The sequence below is a fragment of the Lissotriton vulgaris genome, chromosome 11 (assembly GCF_964263255.1).
Source record: "Lissotriton vulgaris chromosome 11, aLisVul1.2, whole genome shotgun sequence".
In the NCBI taxonomy this organism is placed as follows: Eukaryota; Metazoa; Chordata; class Amphibia; order Caudata; family Salamandridae; genus Lissotriton; species Lissotriton vulgaris.
In genome coordinates this window covers 55,755,222-55,769,017 of record NC_141699.1, presented here as the reverse complement: position 1 = coordinate 55,769,017, position 13,796 = coordinate 55,755,222, and positions in this window count along the sequence as shown.

Sequence of the window (13,796 nt, the reverse complement as noted above, 5' to 3'; positions counted from 1 at the left end):
CGCTCGCAAACAGTCAATGATTTGATCTAAATGGGACTGTACCTGGTCTTGCGTTTCACCTTGAATCAAAATGTCGTCAATATAATGACAAATCTGAACTTGTGGATTCGTGGGTACTTCAGACAAATGCTCCGCCACCAGCCGGTGACAGATCGTAGGACTATGTGCATAACCTTGAGGAAGACTTCGGAACGTCATTTGACGTCCATTCCATGTGAAACTGAAAAGAATTGAAGGAATTGAAAGGAATTGAAAAGAACGCATTAGCAATATCAATAGAAGCATACCACGTACCAGGATGCTTTTGAATTCTCTGAATCAGTGTAACAATGTCAGGCACAGCAACAGTCAATTTAGGTGTATGTTTATTCAATTCTCGATAATCAACAGTCATGCGCCAAGAATTGTCACTTTTGCGCACGGGCCAAACGGGATTATTCCAAGCAGATGTGACCGGAGTAATGACTCCTGCGTCAACCAAATCCTGGATCGTAGCGGTAATCTCTTCATGACCACCTGGGATGCGATATTGCTTTTGTGAAATCACTTTCGTTGCTAAAGGTATTTTAATAGGTGGCATGCGTAAACGGCCAACCCGTACGGGTCTGGTCTAAATGTACTGTCGTGTACCAAATTGATAGTACCCATCATCCAGATGCAAAGTCATACCTTTCAAAATGTCAATTCCAAAAGTGGCACAACCAACACAGAGTATTCTCTACGAGGAATTCTACCAATTTTAATTTCGAGTGCAGTTTGAACTGCGGGTGTCTCTTTACCACCCAGACCGGTAATTGTAAAAGACTGTCCATTAAATTTTCTCGACTTACCATGAATTAAAGTGGCCTCCGCCCCAGTATCAACCAACGCTCGGGCCCTTTGGATATTACGATGTTTCCAAAAAATCTCAATATCTACATAGGGTCTGTAATCTCTGTGGGCCCACTTGCGTACCGGAGCTTGACCTATTTCCTAGTCATTTTTCCTGCGTTCTGTCAACCAAGACAAATCAGGGTAAATGTTCTCAGTTTTCTTTGGTAGTAGAATGTCTTGTTCATATCCGTCTCCAGTACGAAACGGATTAGTGTCAGGTTCAAAAGGTTGTGAGTTGCGGTCAGGGAGTCTGTTACGATCCTCCCTATTTCTTACGTCAGGGGAATAACTCCTTGCATCTCGTCGTCTGCTAGAACCACGATCATCTCTTCCCCTCTCACGATCATCCTCTCTCCCCCTCCCATCATGACGACGAGGGGATCCATCACGTTCATGGCGCCGATCATCACGGCGATCAGAATTCACACGTCGTCTCTCATCACCACTGTCATCCGAACCACGATCATACTCATTCTTTCGCACACGACGGGCACCCTCCTTTCGATCCAAACCACGCTTACGAAACATGTCCCATAAGCGATTATTAGGCTCGCCATCAATGTCTTCTCTTTTGACACCATCAGCAATGAGAGCAAGAAACATGTCACGTCTAGAGAACTTATAGTCCCCACCAGTATGACCCTCAGGTCGAGATTGTCTTTCAGGTTTAAACCATTCACCCAGCTCACCAAGCTGACGAACAGACTCAAGCACAACAGACAAAGGGTTGCCAGTTTGGTTAATCAATAATGTCATCATGACCTGCTTGTAAGCAACAGGAGAAGCACGGATTATGCGATTACGCACAGAAGATGTTAAAAGACCATCCAATAACTTGTCAGCAGTACTAAGGAAGATACACGTTTTCATGACTTCCTCTTTCAAACGTTGCGACGCATCGCGCAGAGTGTACCAAGGTTTTTCATCAGTAGGCCAATCAGATTCAGTTGGATATTTATGATTACAGCCGTCAGACGCAAGCTGGAGCAAAGAAATTTGACCAGCACCATTATAATTCCGAAAATGATCCTGAATCGTAGAATCAGAACTCAAAGAACAAAAACGTAAGCAATCAACAGCATCGAGCATAATACCGGCAGCGCCAAGCTCATAAAGGCGCACCATCCAGGTAAGCAAGGCCTCACCAGGCCGTTGTCGAAATCGTTGCAGAATGTCACTAACCTCCTGCTGAGTAAAATCTTCAATACAATCAAGAGGTATACCACCCGGATTACCAGGGGCCTGTTGTAATTTTCGTCGAAAAATCGGGTGAGCGGAAACTGCGGGAAGAGCTTCCGAGGAAGCCCGCATCTTAGATTTAACAGCACAATCAGGGCAAGCTACGTCATCCGCACGGGAAGAACGAGCACGGTCACAATCGGGAGTCGAATCAATACATGAAGCAGATTTACAATCACGTCCGGAGCGAGAAGACTCGCGCTTGTCACCCTCCTCTGCCGAGGAGTCAGAAGTATGAGAATCCCAGATATTACCGTCCCACTCATCGGGGTTCCAATCCATTCCAGCTTTTGCTACAACCATACGCACTTTGCGGGAAGACACACGTCCACGACGATGTTTATATTTGTATCGTGCAATACGGACCGCAGCTCTTTCGGCAATGGTCTGATATGTTTCAAGTTTATCGGCAAGCAATTTATTTTGACAACGCAACAAAGTGTGCGCATTTTGCAACTCAACACACTGTCCTTCCGAATCTTTAAACTGTTTCTGTAGTTGAACAAACCTCTCATGCAATATTCTGTATGCATTAAGAACAATCCACCCTCTGCGTCCTAAAATAGGAAGCTCATCACCCTTCACTACTGGCGCTTTCTGTAGGCACAAAACTACATCAGCAGGCTCCGCCTGCTCCAAGCATGAAGACCAATTTTCACTTAAACCAGTAGAATCAGCCCACTCACGGGCCAAAGCCTCGTAAGGCGTACACTCCCAGCCGGGAATCTGAATCGGTAATTTGAAAACCGACGATGATTTTTTCGCAAACATAATGACACCCAAAAAAAAAAAAAAAAATTATATACACAACTATAAACAAAATTTTATACGTACAAGCCGAGCGCAAACCAACAAGATGAAAACAACACAATGCACACAGGCTTCGTAAACAGTTCGTGACGCCAGATGTAATGGCTGGATTTTCTGTTTAGATGGGATCAGCCCCCAGGGGCCCCTATGACCCAGCCAAAACGTACTCACCTTCCCTCCTCAGATCGTATTCACAATGAGTAGATATACAGGTAAATATACAGGTCGCACCTAAGGATGGGGAATGACAATATATGTATGTACGGATTTTCTACAATATCTTATTCACATCAGTTGGTCTCGCGGCCACCCCGACCCAGACCGTTCTACCCTAGGGCAGATCTGACACACAATCCGGTGTGTCTACACATGGGCCTGCAGAACCCAATGCTCCCTTTTCCAAACTGTTCGCAATCCTGCGAAACTACACGTTAGTTCGACCTCCTAACGCTCTCACTTACTCAAGCCACAATCCAGTGGGTATTAACACTGGTCTCCCACCCAGTGCTGTCACTAACGCCGCATATCAACGACGACCACATTCCTATGAACCATTATTTGGGGTATTATCTCAGTGGTCTACTTGGAATAGAACTACAATAATAACTTTGAATAGGGTTCCAGATTGTATAGTGTACTCCCTGCTCTTGACATCGAAGGTCCACCCACTCCCTCCTTATTCAATCACCATTTACCTGATCGGGATTTCTCATCCGTTCACCCAAACAGTTCCTGACTAGAAGTGCGGTTTACCAAGATTGAACATAAGCACCAGGTACACGATAATTCTATATGAATTAGGGTATTTATTAACAATAAACACAAATCACATTACTATGCGGCATAACTTTTGCAAAGAAAAAGGTAAAGATTAGAGTGCACATTCTATGAGCAATGGACGGACATCACCTGGTTAATATGAAATCTGGACTCGGCAGTCATCTAGGTTCCCTTCTCGTCTCTGTGTCCTGGCTCTCCTTGCAGTCACACCCCAGCCGTCACAAGTACACGTCTGCACCGCTAGGCTCAACCTCGTCTGCTTCCTTCCAGGGCACCGGAACCTTGCTGATTATTAGCTACCGTCTCTCTCTCTCTCTGTATCAGTGCGCTCCGCGCTACTTCTCGTTCAGTCTTTCTCAGAGAGTTTCGGTCTTAAATCTTTCTCGGACTTCAAAGATGGCGACTGTCCACCATAAGATGAATAATAGCGGAGATGCTAACGGCTAGATGCCGCCTACGGACTAACTGACAAACTGACTAACACCTTCGCTAATATCAAAGCCCGTTCCTTCATGGAAATTCACGGCCAGTAACCTGCCGCCCACCAAATTCTTGTACCTCCCCGTACCAAGGACACTTTCCCAGCCGGCCGGCCTGAAGTTGTGTCTTCGGAGTGGAGAAAAATACATTCCTTCGATAAGGGTCAGCCTGAACCGGTTATCTCCAAGCGAACAACAGCTTGAAACTAAAACATTACACTTGACCTAGAAGGCCTTCTCGAGCTACCGGGCAGAAAGCAAAATGGAGTCTGTCTCGTTTAAGGCCTACGGAGCCCATAATATGCATAGCTCCATGAAAAACAGCTCAGCATGTTAGCAAATGAGCGAATCATGACTAATATTTATATATCTATCCCCTAACTTAAATTCATAAGCCTTACTCTAAGGAAAATGGTACGAAAATGCCCTAATATATGTTAAGATAGGGTCCCTGTCTATCGGCCTAATCCCTATACTATGGGGGTGATAGGCTGGAGTCACTCCATCATTCTCCTTCTCCAAAGAGCTAGCAAAAAGGCAGCCATAACACCACTCTTCCTCAGTTGTCATTGTTGGCCCCCCACCTAACAAAAAAGTTCCTATGAAGTGGACACCTCTGTGTTTGTCATATTGCTGCTGAGTCCTTCCAGCGAGGGAGGCTTGGACAATAGGTTTCCTGTCTTGGGAGGTGCTAGCACCACCCCAGACAGGCTCTTGTGTATAAGGGCAGGGAGGGCTGAAAGAAAGGAGACACTGCCTGGGGCACACAGGGTGTCCCATGCATAGTCCAGTTCAAACCGGTGCTGGGGCACTCCAGCCCCAGCGCGAAACTGGACAAAGGGAAAGTGGTGTAACCACCCCCTTCCCTGGGCCCACCCATAGGAGGGACCTAGCAGATAGTCCAGCCCCTAGATTTGGTATGTAGGTAGGAGCTGAGTCCCAAAACTTTAGATTATCCTGACTGAAACGCTGAAACGAAACTCTGGACCTTCGACGATCTACTTTGCAAGAAGACGACTGAAGAATCTCCCTTTTGGTCAAGGAGTGACCACCCTGCACAAGCAGGCACCATCCAAGCGATCAGCGACTTGCTTTGTCGACGCTCCCGCCGGAGCTCGAGCACAGAGCCTGACAAGAACCGGACTTCCAGACTTCCTTCAACCCTATCCACAGCCCCAGCAATGCTGAGACCCGTGGAGGCGACGCAAGACCTGCGACCGGCCATCTTGAAAAGTCAGTAACCTGCTTACCGTGCAGCTTCTGAGGCACCCTCGAAGTTGTGTATTGGGGATTGAGAAGCCCCAGCCCGAGCATCATTTGCACCGAAGATCAGCCCTGCACACTCCACGAGTTCTGCGTGGGGCCCTTCTGCATTTTCCTGCTCGACGCGTCTGCTCGGTCACTTGCCCTTTGGCTAGTAGCCATCTTGGCAACAAACCTTTGAATTTACACCGCTGGTCTGGTTGCTTCAAACTGGCCCCTGCTTCCCTGAAAAGAAGCAGCCCATCAGACCTTGCTGGTCTGATTAAGAAGCCAACTTCAATTCCTGCGTGGGTTGCCTTTGCCAAGGCTTGTTGACTCCAATCCGGAAGCCAACACCGCTGACAGCGAGAGCCCCTGTGGACAGTGCGTGCCTGAATCCTGATTGTCAACGACGCCTCCTGGTCCACGTGGTTGCAGAGACAAGCTTCACGACATCACCTGATTGCTTCGCGACATCGCCTGGTTCCTTCCTGGTCACTGGCTAGTGACCCAGACTCTGTCCCCTCTGCTTTCAAGTACTCTTCATCCTCGATCCGCCCTTGGATTCAACAGGACACTTCTCTCCTGGTTGCCTGCAGCATCTTTCTTCAAGGCTCCATAGGATTCAGCGACTAAACCCGACACACTTTGACACCTATGCACCCGCTTCCTGTGGGTGAGGTAACGCGAGTACTTTGGTGCTCCTGTGGGTATTGACTATCCAACTGTCTAGGTTTCAAGTACCTTTCATCGAGTCCAGTCAGAAGTGCCCTAAAAGAACTAGTTTCCATCTTTTACGTTCCCATTCATTCTCTATGGTAACTTGCGTGTGAGTAAAGACTCTGCACATGCCTCCCGTGGGCCTCCTGCTTCCTAATTCTTGGTCGTTCAGCGTAGCCCCAGCGATTCCCTAGGCCTATTCACTTTCCGTGTAGTGGTCCTTATACCACTATTTTAGTATATGGTGTAGCGTGCCCCTAGGGCCCTACTGTATTTTGTGCAACTTATTGTATTTTAATTAAGTATCTCGTAATGTGCTTGTGCCTCTGACCTCATAAAGAGTTCAGAGGGTTTGTCTAGAAATAAATACATATTATTTTATATATATATCCTGTGTTGGGTCCTTTCAATTGGTATTTTAAAGGGGTTACATATGGTAAAACAGCTGGCTTCACATGCCCTCTTGAGTTTAGCCTAAGACTGATTTTTCCATGCTACCACTAGGATAGCTGGTCTATAAAGGTTGACTTTACAACCATCCCCATAAGGGTTGTTTGGACTGGTGCAAGGTGCTCATTAGAATAGTGAACATCATATACCAGGCCAACTTCTCACACTGCTCAATTGGAAAACAAATTGAAATCCTGTATACCTAGGATCTTAAGAAATGTAGACCCAGATATTTCTGACTACAATGCTTGGCTTACCTCCGCTGCAGATCAGTTAGCCTAGAGCAGACCTCTCCTGAGTAAGAGACTAACCCCCTCTCAACCATGGTTCTCTCAGAATCACAGAGATCTGAAGCAGCTGTGTAGATACCAAGAGCATCTCTGGAGGCTCAACTAAAACCACTTGGAGAAAGTGAAATATAAACAAAAAATTGTGGAATATAAGGCTCAGATCTTGATAGAAAAGTCTGCATATTTTCCAAACAAAACTGTTTCTGCAAATAATTCCAAGAACAAACCTTTGCCGCGATCAGAAAACTCGCTAATTTTAGTGATCAGAAAAAAACTGAGAGCAGTCAGACTCTCTGCAACAACATTACGTTAGCTTTTCAGGATAAAAGTATTTGTTATCTCCAATACATTCTGTAGCTTTCCAGCGCGAACCTTGTCTGCCACACAGGGAACAAGGAGCTCGTCCTCTGGGTCGGAGCCCTCACAGATCTCCTTGCAGAGGTCATGTGCCTCCAACCTATCATCCTTTTCTTCTTTCTCTCTGCTATCGCTGGACCAAGTGCAGGATGTAATCCTTGCCACTCGGTCCAGGTCTCCTTTGGACCCATGCCCCCTCATGGCATCTGCCATTGTAGCCGGCCTTCTAATACAGATCTTCAATTAAATGTTTTTGCAGGGATCCTTCCCTACAGAATAAAAAGTTGCATCAATTCTCCTTCTGTAAAAGAAAACGCACCTGGATTCATCAGTGGCAAGTAATTACCACCCTAGCTCACGGCTCCCTTTCCCCTTAAAAGTTGTGGAGAAGGCCATTACCAGGGAACTGAGCCTCTATTTGGAATCTAATAACCCACTGGATCACTCGCAAACAATTTGGGTTTTGAGGCCAGCCTAGCACTGAGTCAGCTTTAATCACCACAGCGGAGGAACTGGGAGCTTCGCTGGACAATGGAAATCCTGCAGTCCTTATCCTTATTGATCTATCAGCCGCTTTTGACACTGTCAATCACAAGGTTTTTTTATTGACCTTGTTGAATCCTTGGGAATCAGTGGTCCTGTTCTAGCCTTGCTCTCTTACTTTCTCTCAGGGAGGGCAGTTTGTTTCCATAGATGGCTTTCTTTCTAACTCCTTCTCCCTCCCTTGTGGTGACCGCTGGTCTCTTCATTGAGCCCTACGTTGTTTAATTTGTATGTCACTTCACTAGCCACCCTGATTGATAAACATGGCTTCTCTGTCATCAGCTATGCTGACAGCAATCAAAATATTATATCAGTCTGGTAATCAGCAAGAATCAGCAGCCAACTTACTTTTTGTTGTATGCAAACAATCAACAAACGGATGAGTAATTGCCTGAAACTAAAATCTGACAAAACAGATGTGTTATTGCTGGGCAATAATGTTTATTTCAGGTCTCCTAATTGGTGGCTATCTATTCTAGTTTTGGTCCCGCTTCCAGCAACAAAAGTGAAGAAGCTTGGCTTCCTTTTTGGTAATCACTTATCCTTTGACAAGCAGGTGAACGCAATCACTTCTTCTGCTTTTCTCCCTCTAAATTCTCAGAGAAAGACTCTGCCTTTCATTCCACTGGACTCAAGGAAACTGGCTCTAACCGCCCTGACCCTTTCCAAAATTGACTATTGCAATGGTCTGTACATTAATCTACAGAAATGCCTACTCAATAAGCTTCAAGTGTTGCAGAACCTCTGCCTGATTAATGTTTGGAATACCCAGTCTGTTTCTAAGGTGCTGGCTCATTTTCACTGGTTACCAGTGCACAAGGGACTAGACATCAAGCCTCTATGCATTGCATTCAAAGCCTTGCATGATGAGGGCCCAGACTACTTTAAAATTAATTTAATCATATATGCTCCATCAAGGCCACTCCGGTCCTCTTCATCAGTCAGTCTTATAGTACCCAAATTCAAAAGAATCTGCTGGGGTGGAATAAGCTTTATCTAAGGTACAACCAACCGGTGGAATGCCTTACCTCTCCACTTAAAGACTAGTCTTTCCCTTTCTTCTGTTAGAAAGAATCTTAATACTCAGTTTTTTAATCTATAGCTCCCCGGTTGTGCCCACCGTCCTAACTGCTCTGTGATAGACTAGCGCCAAGATGCCCTCGGGCATTCGCGTGCTTTTCAAAACTCCTTTTCATTCATTTTATTTAATCTGGAAACGTCATCCTCCAACATCACTTCATGATACTTCAATTTGGGCCTGTCACTAAAAACTAACAACGCAGACATCTTAAACATGCATCCATAACATGCAAAGACTGAAAACCTTAACTCAAACTGGCCATAGCAGAATACCAATACCTCAATTACCTGACTTAACAGAGAAAAATACACTGTTTACCTACATTTCTCCCCTCATCCATGAACCTGGGACAACCTCAACACTACTCTCCAACTCCCATTCAGCAGGGTCATATCTCTAAAATAGTTAACCATAAAAGAACAAACCTATAACTTACCAGAAATGGCAACTGCAGCCAAACCTTTGTCATTTAGTACTAAAACACAAATCATCACATATTCCCGATACTGCTCTGAACCTCTCCCCTCACTATCTTTTGCGTGCTGTAGGAAGGTCGATACCTGACTATGGTTACCCCCAACTTTTTTCCTGGTGTTTTGCTGGTTTTCTGACTTAGTTGATCTGGGGCCCTGCTATTCAGGACCCCAGGCCCACTGCTCTCTCTCTAAAATGGATTCCATGTACCTTAGGTACATATCCAATTGGTACTGGGCCACCTTATCAGACCCTGTAACTCAGGGCATAGGTGTACCCAGGGCCTACCAGGGGCTGAAGCATGTATTATGCCACCCCTGGATGGCCATCTAAATCTGACACAACTGGCTGCACGACAGCTGGGGCAAGGTGGTGTAATCACCCTTTGCTTTAGATATAGTATCCCTATATCTAACCCTAAAAATGGACACACAGATTCCTATCAGTCACTCCTATGGCAGGCCTTGACAATCCTGAAGGCAGAGTGCTTGGAATCGTGTGAAATGGTGCTCTGGCATGAGCTGAGCCCGTTTGCAGCTTGCGGAACCAAGTCCTAATAGCTGTTCCATGATAACGCATACCATATACTCTTAAGTGCATTATAATCCTCGCGGTTAAATGCTATCTTTGGTATTGCTTTATCAAAACATGTTGAGTAAGGTGTCATACGAATTGGAATACTAACCCCTCGCCAATTCTGGCGACGGGGTTAGCATTCCACCCTTCTAGAGGGACACGACATGTATGTAACTGTGAACCCCGGTTAAAGTTAAACGAAGCCTCAGCTCCACAAAATGGATGCTGCCACCACAGACACGAGTCTGACCTCCTGCTGCTGGGAGTCCTTCCAGCGAGGAGGGTTTGGACAAAGGGTTTCCTGTCAGGGGCGGTGCTAGCACCATCCCAGACAGGGTTTTGTGTATCCTGGGTAGGCAGGGCTTTACAGGAAGGTGACTGCAAGTGGCACCCCGGTGCTCACTACGCATCTGCCGGCTAGAACCAGTTCCAGGGGCACACCAGCCCCTGGCCTGGGGAAAGTCCGGCATGGTAGAGGGGTGTAACCACCCCCCTTCCTGGTCCCACCCCTAGGGCAGGACCTAGTTGCGTACCCACCCCTTTCTTTAGGATAAAGGCAGGAGATCATCTTTGAATCAAGAAACTACTTTCTACGAAAGGAACTCTCGACTTCTTCTCAAGATTTCTCCCTTGTGACTAAGGAGTAGTCACCCTGCATCCGCAGGCACCATCTAAGAACTCTGCGGTTTGCTGCACGTCCTTCCTCAGAAATCCGACCGACCAGCACGACGAGACCCGGCTTCCCTGGCACCTCTGACCTCTACCTACCTCTACAGCTAAGCTGAGAACCGTAGGTGCGACGAGACCTCGAGGGACCGGCCATCATCAGAACTGCACGACTTCGCTCCAGCACGACCGCCGAGGGATCCTCTGGTAAGTGCTTTGGGGTCCGAGAAGCCCCGACCCTGAGCAGCTCCAGCACCGAAGTCCAGCCTCCCAGCATCTCCACGATCTGCGTGGGGCCCTTCTGCGTTTTGCTGCTCACCGCGTTGTTTGGCTACTAGCCCGCTGGCTTGTGGCCTTCTTAACGACGCCCGACGACATCACTGCTGCTGGTCTGGTTGCTCCAGACTGGCCCTTGCTCCCTTCCAAAAGAGGAGCACTCCGGACCCTCCTGGTCCACACCAGACGCCATTTTAGGTCCACCGCGTGGGCTTGAATTTGCCAAGACTTGTTGCCCCAATCCTGGGTCCAGCGACGTCGACAGCATCATCCATCGTGTGACAGCTCGCACCTCCATCCTGGTCGCCGACAACGCCTCCTGGTCCGTGAGATCTGCAGAGCACAGCGTCGCCCACTCACCTAGTCGAGGTGACTACCATCCGGTGCCCTCCTGGTGCCACCTGACTACTGGCTAGTAGTCACGAACTTGGTTCCCTCTGCTTTCAGGTGTCATCCATCTTCGATCCAGGCTTGGATCACTCGAACTCTCTTCACTGGTCGCCTGCCAGCAACTTCTTTTCTTTAGGCTCCTGGTTCGTCTACGAGGATTCCCGACGTCTTTTGAGACCTATGCAGCTGCAGCCCCTGGGCTAGGTAACTTCGGCATTTCGGTGCCCCAGCATAGCCTCACTATCCAAGGGTCAGTATCCACTGTCGTTTTCGACCTACCTTATCGGGTTTGCCCGAGAACACTAACTTTGTCTTTGCTAGCTCCCATAGACTTTGTCCCGCATCCCGTGTGAGAGTGCACACTCTGCACCCCAGTCCCCTAGGCCTCCTACTAGTAATCTGAAGGTTCAGTAACGTAGTCCTAGCGATTCCAAAGCCTATTAGTACAGTACTTACCTGCTAGTAATTTCGCATTCCACTTTCAGAGTATATGGTTTTCCGTGCCCCTCGGGCATTTGTGTAAATTGTGCAACTTGAAGTATTTTTATAAGAGTTTTGTTGTGTGCTTAGTACCCTGTCCTCATAAAGAGTACAGGGCTGTTGTGATCTAAATAAATACACTGTTTATTTTCATAACACTTGTATGGTGTCCTTTCACTTGGTGTTCAAGGGGTATATGTGATGGTATAACAGCTGGCTTAACACGCCCTCTAGAGTTTAGCCCGAAGACTGCTCGTATCCACGCTACTAGGATAGCTGGTCTATAAGGTTGACTTACAACCAATCACTGTAGGAGAGTAGGGTCTGCAATCCTATGATCACCCAGATTTTTTGCTTTTGTTTCACTGGTTTACGACTTCCTCTGGCTGTGGGCCTGCTAATCAGACCCACAGCCTGGCTGTTCTCTTTCTAAATTACGACATGTACCCTAGGTGCATTTACCAATTGGTACTGGGCCACCTTATCAGACCCTGTAACTCAGGGCATAGGTGTACCCAGGGCCGCCAGGGGCTGCAGCATGTATTATGCCACCCCTGGCTGGCCTCCTAAATTTGACACAACTGGCTGCATGACAGCTGGGGCGAAGTCGTGTAATCACACTTTGCTTTAGATATAGTAGCCCTATATCTAACCATACAATGGACACTCGAGCTCCTATCAGTCACTCCTATGGCAGGCCTTGACAATCCTGAAGGCAGAGTGCATGGGCTCGTGTGAACTAGGCTCTGGCCCGAGCCGAGCCCGGTTGCAGCTTGCGGAACCAAGATCCAATGGCTGTTCCATGGTAACGCGTACCACATCGGTAACTTCGGTGTCGCGTTATCAAGACATGTCGAGTAAGGTGTCATACGAATCGGGATGCTGCCCTCTCACCAACTCTGGCGACGAGGTTAGCATTCCGCCCTTCTAGAGGGACACGACATGTACGTAACTGTGAACCCCGGTTAAAGTTAACTAAAGCCTCAGCTCCACAAAATGGATGCTGCCACCACAGACACGAGTCTGACCTCCTGCTGCTGGGAGTCCTTCCAGCGAGGAGCGCTTGGACAAAGGGTTTCCTGTCGTGGGCGGTGTTCGCACCGTCCCAGACAGGGTTTGTGTATTCTGGGTAGGTAGGGCTTTTGCGAGAAGGTGACTGCGGAGTGGCACCCCGGTGCTCACTACGCATCTGCCGGTTAGAACCAGTTCCAGGGGCACCAGCCCTGGCCTGGGGAAAGTCCGGCAGGGGAGAGGGGTGTAACTACCCCCCTTCCTGGTCCCACCCTTAGGGCAGGACCTAGTCATGTACCCACCCCTTTCTTTAGAATAAAGGCCGGAGCGGGGACCCTTCCAAATTAGATCATCTTTGAATCAAGAACTACTTTCTACAAAAGGACACTCAAGACTCTTCTCAAGATTTCTCCCTTGTGACTAAGGAGTAGTCACCCTGCATCAGCGGGCACCATCTAAGAACTCTGCGGTTTGCTGTAAGTCCTTCCTCAAGGAATCCGACGGCCCAGCTCGACGAGAACCGGCTTCCCTGGCACCTCTGACCTCTACCCACGTCATCAGCTCAGCTGTGATCTGTGGGTGCGACGAGACCTCGAGGGACCGGCCATCATCAGAACCTGCACACTCTTAACCAGCACGACCTTCGAAGCAATTCCCTGGTGAGTGCTCTGGGGTCCGAGAAGCCCCGACCCTGAGCCGCTCCAGCACCGAAGTGCAGTCCCCCAGCATCTCCACGATCTGCGTGGGGCCCTTCTGCTCGCTGCTCAGCACGTTGTCTGGTCACTAGCCGCTGGCTTGTGCCCTTCCTTGACGACGACCGACAAACAACTCTGCTGGTCTGGTTGCTCCAGACTGGCCCTTGCTTCCATCTTTGCGAGAAGCACCCCGGACCCTCCTGGTCCACTCAAGACGCCATCTTAGGCCCACCACGTGGCCCTGAGATCTGCCAAGGCTTGTTGCCCCATCCTGGGCCCAGCGACGCCGACAGCATCATCCTTCGTGGGACAGCTCGCACCTCCACCGTGGTCGCCGACAACGCCTCCTGGTCCGTGAGACTGC